This window comes from Haliaeetus albicilla, chromosome 10, assembly GCF_947461875.1.
Source record: "Haliaeetus albicilla chromosome 10, bHalAlb1.1, whole genome shotgun sequence".
In the NCBI taxonomy this organism is placed as follows: Eukaryota; Metazoa; Chordata; class Aves; order Accipitriformes; family Accipitridae; genus Haliaeetus; species Haliaeetus albicilla.
In genome coordinates, this window is record NC_091492.1 from 14,645,359 (window position 1) to 14,656,512 (window position 11,154).

Sequence of the window (11,154 nt, forward strand, 5' to 3'; positions counted from 1 at the left end):
AAGCCTAAGTAGTATAGCCTGATATCAAGCAACTGCACCTCACTTTGTAGCCTACGGCTCTCCATGATTTTTAGATAAAGGGGTCTGGTCATGACTAATCTCATTTTCTAAGCATGATTTTTTCAAATCAGTGAGAGACTTGGACAAAAGTCTGGGAAAGATATGGCCTGCCAGCTGACAAAACTTAGGAAAATGCCTCAGGACAGCAGAGGGGCTTTGAACCCCATGGCACACTGACTCCTCATCAACAGGCAGACAGTGCAAGGACAAAAGCAAATACATGAAATTACTTCCCTTCTCAAGGAAAAGATTTTATTCAGAAGTGCTGAAGAGTTTTACAGGGAAGCCATGAGTTAAGGTGTTTTGGCAAATGTTTTTCAGAGTAAAGCAGCTATGATATAGAAATTCTAAGTCTGAACAGAATCTGATCAGCATTTTCAGGAACTCAGCTTTTATTTCATGGAAGCCTTCTTCAGAGAAAAGTCAGATGGCAAGAAAAGACAAGGTTAGAGTACATAGACAGATTTCATATGTTTAAACTGGTTAGGCCCAATGGATTTTATCCTAAAACACTTCAGTTGCCAAGAAATCTACTTGTAAGCTCTGAGAATCCATGGAAGACAAAGGAAGTGCCAGAAAACTGAAAAAATGGGAAATGAGGAGCTGATCTTCCAAAAGGGAACTTGGGGAAGTCATTAAACTGCTTAATTTCAGCTCTATAAAAACTCAAAAACAACCCCAAAATAAAAAATCACCAGCAACACCAAAACAAACAAAAAACCCCACCACAATCAACAAACTCCTGAAGATAAAAAACAATTATACAGCAGGCAATGTTGATTTTTTCAAAAACAAACCAAGTCAAACTAACTTAATTTTCCTCTATCACAGGACACAAGAGCTTCTAGATATTGGATAAATATCAGGTTTCCTGTAACTTGTCTGTAGGAGGTTTTTTTTGATATCATTTCATGTGACAGCCCTGAGCAAGCTTGGAAATCAGATGAAGATAAAACTATTGCACAGTAAGAGAGAAAATGGTTGAACAATCCCACTCAGAGAACGGTTATTAATGATTACCTGTCAAGAACACACCACGAAGGTTTCACCAAGGTCTGTTCAGTATTTTTGTGAATCACCTGTATGATGGAATAAGGACTACTCTTACCAAAGATGTACCTGATACAAAGCTAGGGACTACAGTCATGCTGTAAAACAGGTTTAGCATTCAGAATAAGAGTATGAAATGTTAAAAGTAGCCTCTACAGGATATAAATATTGCTAAGCTCAAGGAATGATGTAAAGACAGGAATAACCAACAGGCACTAATACAGAAAAAGGAGAAAGTGGTTAAGCAGCAAGACTAAGTCTTGCTTAGGCTTAGACTGTAAGTCTATTACAAGCTGAACACAGGTTAACAGAGTAATGATGTTGCACAAGAGGCAAGTATCATACTACAACATGTGAAGAGAAGACAGGAGAACCTTTCCATTCTATACAGATTAATGAAGTCTCAACTGCAGAACTCTAGCACGACATTTAGATGCCTCATGTAAAGAAACGTGGACTAACTGGGAAGATTCAAGAAACTGGTCTGTCTTATATGGAAACAGGTTAAGGCAGTTTATGCCACATTGCAACAGTTAATAAGCAAAAGCATTACTCCAGGCTACATTTCTGTCAGCTGTTGCCAGAGATCAGTTCAAAACTATTTTTAAAATTAAGAAAAATTAATATTAAGAAAATCTCTGTAAAGAGAAAAATCATGAAAAAGTTCATCTTAGTGAAGAACTTCCTGCAATCATTTCTTACTTATATTGGTCATTGCTATAATTTTTACTAGCTAAAATGTATGTATTTCCTACTAAAGTACAGAAGCCAGGGCACAAAACATTACTGGTCTTGCACTGAGGAGCCAACTCAACATAGTGCCAGTTTACCAGATCAATTATTATGTTGTACACTCTATCCCTATGCCCACATTAATTCATTTCTTTAGCTCAGGATGAAACTCCCTCACTATGAAAGCCCAAAATGCTGACTTCATTAGGTTAAATTATTCTCAAACCTGAAAAAAATAATTAATTCTTATTTTGAATAAATGCCACAGCAGAATGAAAAGGTGTTGCATACAAGCACCTCACTGCTTGCAAGCCCTAATGACACCTCGATTAACACAGCAATTGATGGTAAGGGAGCCTAACAGCCTCGACAGGCCATACGCAGCAATGCTGTGACTTATGGCTTTATGTTTTAAAATTGGCCTCTCCAGCATGATCTGATAAATCAACACACAAGTCATTAAATGGTTCATTATCCCAGTAATATAATTCATTCTCTCTGCCAGGAAACACGGGAGATGATGGGCATCTTCTACTTGCAACCATGACTGTCCATCAATATAACAGATTAACTGTATGAGGGAGTTCAGTTTGGTGTAGAGGTCAATGGGATGTTTCATGGGGCAATTTTTCTTCTGCAAGGTTTGACCTCTTAGCAGGAAAAAAAAAAAAGTGTGGACAAAGAAGAGGAGAATGTGGTTATCCTGGTGTGTAGACAGCTTTTAAAAATAAAATAATCATTAAGTTAAAAAATAAGAGCCATGACAGAAGAAAAAGAAACAGGGCTCACAGGTACCTAGCTAGCTATATTCACACATGCAGTCAACAGACTTGCGTTAAACAGGAAAGGAGAACTTAGATGTAGTTTAAAAAGGCAAATAATTCTGGTATTAACTGAACATGGTCACTTAGACATGCTTGCCCATAGTCACCATGATTGCTTAGTCACCACGAAGTCTGGCACAATCGGTAGTCTGTGCTTAGAAAAGGCCAAAAACTAAAAACCATGGCAATATGCACGTGGTGGGTTGACCCTGGCTGGACGCCAGGTGCCCACCAAAGCCGTTCTATTACTCCCCCTCCTCAGCTGGACAGGGGAGAGAAAATATAACAAAGAGCTTGTTGAGATAAGGACAGGAGAGATCACTCACCAATTACCGTCATGGGCAAAACAGACTCAGCTTGGGGAAAATTAACTCAATTTATTACAAATCAACCAGAGTAAGGTAATGAGAAATAAAACCAAATCTCAGAACACCTTCCCTCCACCCCTCCCTTCTTCCCGGGCACAACTTCACTCCCGGATTCTCTACCAACCCTCCGCCCAGCGGCACAGGGGGACAGGGAATGGGGGTTGCAGTCAGTTCATCAGACATTATTTTCTGCTGCTTCATCATCACGCTCTTCCCCTGCTCCAGCATGGGGTCCCTCCCACGGGAGACAGTCCTCCACGAACTTCTCCAACGTGGGTCCTTCCCACGGGCTGCAGTTCTTCAGGAACTGCTCCAGCATGGGTCCTTTCCATGGTGTGCAGTCCTTCAGGAGCACACTGCTCCAGCGTGGGTCCCCCACGGGGTCAAGTCCTGCCAGAAAAACGTGCTCCGTGGGCTCCTCTCTCCACAGATCCGCAGGTCCTGCCAGGAGCCTGCTCCAGCGTGGGGTTCCCACAGGGTCACAGCCTCCTTTGGGCACCCACCTGCTCTAGCATGGGGTCCTCCACGGGCTGCAGGTGGAGATCTGCTCCAGTGTGGACCTCCCTGGGCTGCAGGGGGACAGCCTGCCTCACCATGGTCTTCACCACGGGCTGCAGGGGAATCTCTGCTCCGGTGCCTGGAGCATCTCCTCCCCTCCTTCTTCACTGACCTTGGTGTCTGCAGAGTTGTTTCTCTTACGTGTTTTCACTCCTCTCTCCGGCTGCCGTTTCTGTCCCAGCAACTTTTTTTCCTTCTTAAAAATGTTATCAGAGAGGCGTTACCACTATTGCCGATTGGCTCGGCCTTGGCCGGCAGCGGGTCCATCTTAGAGCTGGCTGGTATAGGCTCTCTCTTGAACACAGGGGAAGCTTCCAGCAGCTTCTTACAGAAGCCACCCCTGTAACCCTCCCTGCTACCAAAACCTTGCCACACAAAGCCAATACAATGCTACAGATCAAGAGTAAGCTATACTGGCAGCTCTACATGTGCAAGCTGACATTTAATGTGTCTGTACTCTGTAGTCTAGCACATGCTACCAGTTCCTAAGTACTTACTATGTTACCATTTAATCAAGGAAAAGTCTTTGTGATTACCAGTACACTAATAGTTTTAAATGTCTCCCTAAGCAATTCTAATATGCTTAGTTTAGTATGAGTATATTAAATATATTTCTAAATAAAAATGTGTGCATAAAAATTAACTGATTCAAGAGAAAGAGCAATGCAACCCTACATACTAACTACACAGAGGAAAAATCCATCATATGAAGTATACAGAGAACAGTGCCCAAGTGGGCATAGAATAGCTTCTCTACCGTGACAGAACCAAATATCACTTTTTTACTATGCATTGATATTTCAGATTGTCTTAAAGGTCCATACCACCCATACAGTATATTTCTTAGTGAATTTGAAAGAGGACATTTTACCAGAAGTCATTTGCCGTATAAAAACTTTTACCACCATATTGCTAAGCTTTGAAACAAAAGGCAATTTCATATATTCATTGTGGCATCAGAGTATATATGTGTGTATGCATATATTCAAACTTTCATTTACAATATATGCATACACACACATATATATCCTTCCCTTTTTGAGTGAAAAATTTGAATTCAGATACACTTGTCAAGAGCCAACAGTTATATTTAACTTTGTCAGTAGGTCTGAATAAGAACTACTAGATATATAAAAAATAAATCTCTGTCATCACTGTGTTATGCTGAAGATCATGCAACATCCCTGTAAAGATAAAAGGTTCTGAAAAAAATCTCTGGCTTAAACTAATGAAAAGTAGAAAAAAGTGTATGATCATTAATTCAGAGAAAAAAATGAATAGAAGTGTGCATTCCTACCTCCAGTGACTCACAACATATCAATATCTATTACACAATTAAAAAACACACCAATTCGTACAAAGACTGTGTCTTTAACCTTAACCACAGTAGCTCAGTTTGTCTTTGAAATTGAAGGATTCTTACATTCCTTGCCAAGATTATAATTCCAACAAAAGTTTGATTTCATAAGGGTTTTTTTTCTGGTGTCTGAAAAACAGTAACAGCAGCAAAAATACAAAAACTTGTTGTATGGTATTTACAGGAGATGGGAAACATGAGGTTTTCCTAAAGATATCAGAGAATTGTGCAATACTAGAGCAAGGGCCAGGATCTGGGTTAAGTTTGTCCCCAGGATAAGCCCAAGTGTTGTACCAGAACCTTTGGCTGGAACTTTCCACACAAAATTAAGATACAGCAAGATGCAAAGGATACTTATACAAATTATTACATGACAATGATGGTCCTTGTGTAAATTATTTCATATAGTTACTGCAGGGAGCAGATCTGTTCCTCGAAGTCAAAACATTACTAAATTTACATACTATAAACATTCCATAAAAAACATCACTTAAATCCAGTCTTCAGCATCCCTGTAACTACAGGCCAGAGAGATGAAGGAATTCAGGCACAATTTTAAAAAATATTCATGTACTTATAAAAAGGATCCAATTTCCTGAAAGTTGAAAGCCCAAGCATTTTCACTAATGCCAGCTGCACTTACAGTACAGATTTTGAGAAATCTGTTACATGGATTTCTAGGTATAAGCTATCATGCACCTCTCAAGAGGTGGAGTGTAAACTGGCCAGAGCAGCAGAATGGCATGCTTGAATAACTGGCAAATGCAGGTAGATTGTATAGTTTGGCTTTGAGGCTTAACGGAACTGCAGCTCTTGCTGCCCAGAAAATCTTATCAAGTATCTGTTCCTAGGACACTGCTTAAAGAGACCAGAGTCTGGCTTGACCCTCTGGGAGTTTAGAAACATCTGGAGGTTCACAAACTCACCCACTGATTGAACTATGACATGGTCCAGTTTCAAGCACTTAGTTGAAAGCACCTTGACTTAAAATAATTAGATTTTGGCTGGCATCACCTGCAGCAAATGTTATAGAAGCTCCTTCCAGATACTGACAAATACAAGAGTAACACACTCCCTGTGGCTCCCCAAGGAGGTGAATGGCATGGAAAACTGTACATTTACAAGGTAGCAGATAGACACCATACATACACTGTTCATTCATCATGTTGATTAGTAAGAACACAACCTGATGTTCAAGCTACAGCTCCATTTTTTAACCAGTTAATGGAGATCTCCATTCAACATTAAAGTTCTCTGGCTAGCAAGCAACATTCTAGATTTATCACAGTTTACATCAAAATAATTTATTTTTCTTAATTTGCTTTAGGTGTCTTAGTTGGTGTAGCACACAAATACAACACATTTGGGAGGAGTAGAAAGATTCTTTGCTGTTTCAAGTTATTGATCAGAAATAAGCACAGCTCAATGATTCAGTCTCAAAACCATGCACTATTTTGAATGGCTGACAAAGTTCTCTATACAAAGAAGCAATTCAGGAATTAAAACAGTTGGCAGAAAATAATATTTTTTTGCTTAAATTTTGGGGAAAAAATACTAAACAAAGAAAGAATACCATGTTCCTAAAGTAACTTAGAACTTGCTGTTCATGTGGAATACATGAAAGAAAGAGGAAGGAAAAAAATGAAAAATAGAAAATGCAATGTATAGGCCCAAAGCTGTTTCTCTTTAATATGGGGATATCCCTGTTATTTGCCACTGGTAGCAGAAGGTAACAAGTCCTCTGCCTTTCTGTTTGTTTGTGGGAGTGGGTCTATTTCTATACAGGAAATTCTATTCTAAAGCCATTTTCTGATGCAAGTTACATCAAAGATATTACTATATGCTACTAAAAAGGTTTGATTCTCATCGGCCCACATTTCTGATTAGGCTTGCTGGGCTTATTTTGTCACAGTTCCTGACCAGCTGTCCTGTAAGGATGTGATACAGGGACCCATTCTATGTGTAGTCCACAGAGAGCAAGAGCTTGTTGCAGTCCTACAAGTGCACATGCACGCACACGCACAAACCCCATGTTGCCCAACAGGCCAACTGGCTTGCAAATCAAAATACGTCACTTTAGCTTAACAGCAATTAAGACTACAAAAGCCAAATGAAATTGTTCACCTTCTACTTCAGTAAGTACAGTCTTGCAGAGGATGCACACGAAAGTGAACAATGATCCATAGTTGCATGACATTCTACTATTTTGAAATAAGTGTGCACTGCTTGAAAATTCTTAGTTACTAGTAGCCATTAAATGTAAACAAACACCACACATATTCAAAATAAGAATTCACTATTTTTTAGGTTAAAAATAATTTAACCTACTAAAGTCAGTATTTCTGTCTTTCACAGTGAGGGAGAGGCCCAATCTTCTGTAGCCTGTATTTCACCACTTTTTTTTGTCTGTGCCATACTCCAGTGCAAAAATATTAGAGCAGGAGTTAAGGCAAATCCAGCAGCAAGTTTCACCTAAAAGTTTGTTCTCTGTATAGGAAGAACTATTGCTAGTTCTTCCTCCATCTATTCTATCAAAAAGAGCACTGAGCCATGCAATAGCTATCATCTCAGATTTTTTTCTTAAATTAGGCACATTTATACTCTCAATACATGCAGAATTTCCAACAAGGGCGTGGACACATGTATACACATGGGCATATTCAGCTGGAGAAAATCTCTGCAGTTCAGAACTCAGAAGTTACAAGACTTTGTCTAGGTCCTACTATGCACACATGTGTTCTTGCTTTACCACCTGGGCTGCTGCACATTTTTTTCCTATGGAGTGCCCCAAATACAATGCCTAAGTGTTGCTATACATACAGGTTTGAACAAACTTAATTAAAAACCTGAGTTATGAGTGAAATCTAACACTAGGTCGTCATGACTTTGAAAGTCACAACCTCTAGAGTGTTTATGTCTTCTTAGGCTTACAAATCTAGGTCCAGAATTACAGCATTTCAGGGGAAGGACTTGCATTCTTCTCGTCTTCGGCAAATCCACAGTAGGGGTTTTATCAAATTAAGCCATCTTTAATGGTTTTAATGATATAATATTTAGTAGTTTATCCAAAACAAAGGAACATCAAGGAAGCTTTGACAATTTTCAGCAATTGTTAGTTTTGCTTTATGTAAAAAGTTTATATACATAAGCTTATGCAAAAAGTTTATATAAAACCTTTTCCAGAGGTTCAGGGCAAGCAAAACATCTTCACTTCTGCTTAGCTGAACACTCCTGGAGTGCTGCTGGAATCCTGATCATTTTGCAAAAATATGAACAGTCTTCAGCTGTTGATGGTCTCAGCTGACATGCAAATTTGTGGGAACCAATAGGCTTTTGTGATAAAAAAAGCACTGTGTGTTACAGCAGCATTCATCTAGATAATGATTTAGTCACAAATGATCATGTTATCATGAAGATTTACAATGAAATTCTGACCTCTCTGCACTAAATAGCAGAACTATTACCCTCAGTGGGGCCAGCTCACTTCATTCTGACAAATATGCACTTGGTGAAAGGGATAGCAGCTATCCAACAGAACAACTACTGGCCCTTAAGAAGTGCTCAGAAACAGCAGTTACAAATGCTTTAATTCTTCTGGAGGAGAGTGAGCTCTTCAGTGAGTGTTATGAAACATCTTTTTTGGGAATAGTGATTACAGAGAAGTGGAAGGATTTTTTGAGGGAAGTACAAACATACGATCACAGCTCTAAAAGCAAGATGAAGTTGTCCATTTTCCCTCTATCCAGAAACTGTTTCACAGATCAGTAAAATAAGCAATATAATCTATTTTTACTCTACCATGAACTCTTGCAAGGACCATTCCCAACCAAGGATGTTTGGGTAACTTCTTTGCTAAAAATTGAAAAGATGCCTGCATGCTTCCCTAGTTCTCTAAGACACACTACAATGTCTGTCTTGACTTTTTTATTCTACTGATTGATTATGCTTCCAGGAAGACTGTTTTTTTCCAGAACACTAAAGCAAATACAGTCTCTCCCATGGACACACCACAGGACTTTATAAGCTGCTTATGCAAGCGACTACTTAACCGGAGATGGTTCTATGCAGGACACTAACATCAATTATAAACTGGGATGCACAGAACTAAGACACAATAGGAACCCTTCTGCTTCTGTTTTCATGACATGCAGTTTAAACTATACTAGTACTTTCCACTGGCCTCTAATTCAGTAGACAAATAATCTTATAGCCAAATTGTCTCATCAAAACATACATTATTGGTACTGCTACTGCTTAACCTACATTTTTTTTCTGGGAGATTTATTTTTTTGTTATTGGAACAGGCTGCCCACGGAAATGGTGGAGTCACCATCCCTGGAGGTATTCAAAAAACGCGTAGACAAAGCACTTCAGGACATGGTTTAGTGGGCATGGTGGTGTTGGGCTGACTGTTGGACTCAATGATCTTAAAGGTCTTTTCCAACCTAAACAATTCTATGAGTCTATGATTTATGCTTCAGGATTGGCTCAGTGAAAGAAGTTAAATTCATCACTTCTGCAGTTTCAAACATATTCTCCTGCATAAAAACTTTCACCTGTTAACACGGGGCGGGGGGGGGAGGGAGTGGGGGAACCTCACAAATTTCCTACTTGATGTAAACAGGCACAAGCATTTGTGTTGCCTCCCATGTGCCAGCCTTCAAACACTCACTGGTTGGCAGGTGGATTGAACCTTCTTCTCTGCAATGCGCTGGATGGGGGTGGATTGCCTCATTAGCTTCTTACTTGTGTTCAAGTGTAAAGATATGAGGAACCTTCTTTGTTGTGCACCTACAGTGTGGAAAGAACAGCTCTATTCTACAAAGTTAGGTTAGCCTTGCTTTCTGCAGGTTGTTTTTTTTTACTCACTTACATTGAGTATTCCCTTGGGAAAAGGAAGGAAAGTTGTTCAGGCTTGGGGGGGGTATTTAGGCCCTCGCAGGGAGAATTCACTTGGTCTTATGATAACAACCTAACTGCTTTAACAAAGTTCAAGCTTGCAAAGACAAGGCCCTCCATTCCAACAAGCTGACTTGGCAAAGTTAACTCATATACATCGAACTGTTCTTATGCTTGAGAACAATCAAATGCCAAAGTGCCAGACGGCAACAAGAGTGTTCGGCATCCTGCAGGATCAAGCCTTGAATCCTTGAATATAAATAAAAGCTAGTAAGAAGTTTTCCAAGCATTTCATCACTTTGGTTCTTCAGGGTGGCATAAAAGCGTTTGGGGCTTTTTTTATTTCTTGTCATATACTATACTATTTTATTCCTTGGATTTTATTTCAACTATACTTTGCATTTCAGATTTTGAAATAAGCATATCCTGTGAGGTTTTAATTTTAAATGTCAGTACATTCTAAATAGTCCTACACTTCCACAAAAGCATTGATTTCAACTTTATCCCATTTCAGTAAGTGTTCCATAGGAATTAAATGGAAGTGACAGCATCAGAATTGGATGTAGATAATATATTTGGAACCAGATTACATAAACTAGTATTATGTATAATTAATAGATGTCCAAGCAGAAAAATCTGCCTTTCTAGATTGTTATAGAAAGAGCTCCTTATGGCATAACTTTGCAAATCTGTTTTCCTACAACTGGTAAAAATTTATGTCTAAAAGCAATGAAATATGACATATTCCTCCAGAGCAGAGATATTTACTTTCTCTGAAACTAAACTGCATGAAGTGAAAAAATTAGCATAAGATTAACATTTTTTAAGGACTCCTAATATGCAAAATTATTTTACTGAAATTGACAGCAGTTAGGTTTGTCTCTTGACATGGTACTACTGATGAAGAACCTCAGAGGGACTGATATTCCAGCCCTAACAACTAATCACAATTCAGATGCTTATTAGAAGTCATATTCCAGCCCTAACAACTAATCACGATTCAGATGCTTATTAGAAGTCATAAGTAATGTAAGAATAAGTAGTAAGCCTCTTGGAAGAGATTTTTTTTTTTCCTCTGTCCTCACAGACAGTTTTATATCTTGGTTTAGTGAGACGCAGGGTGGGGGGGGGGAATAATCTTCATAAAACATCAAATATGAGGCCAAAGAAGAAAGGATTAATGAAAGTCACAAATGGCTCAAGTACAAAGTCTCCTGATTTTTTGCTATAATCTAGTAAATTCTTTACGTTTTTCTAATTATGTGTTTTGTTTGCCAAAATGCAAAATTTTCACTAAAACAAGAAG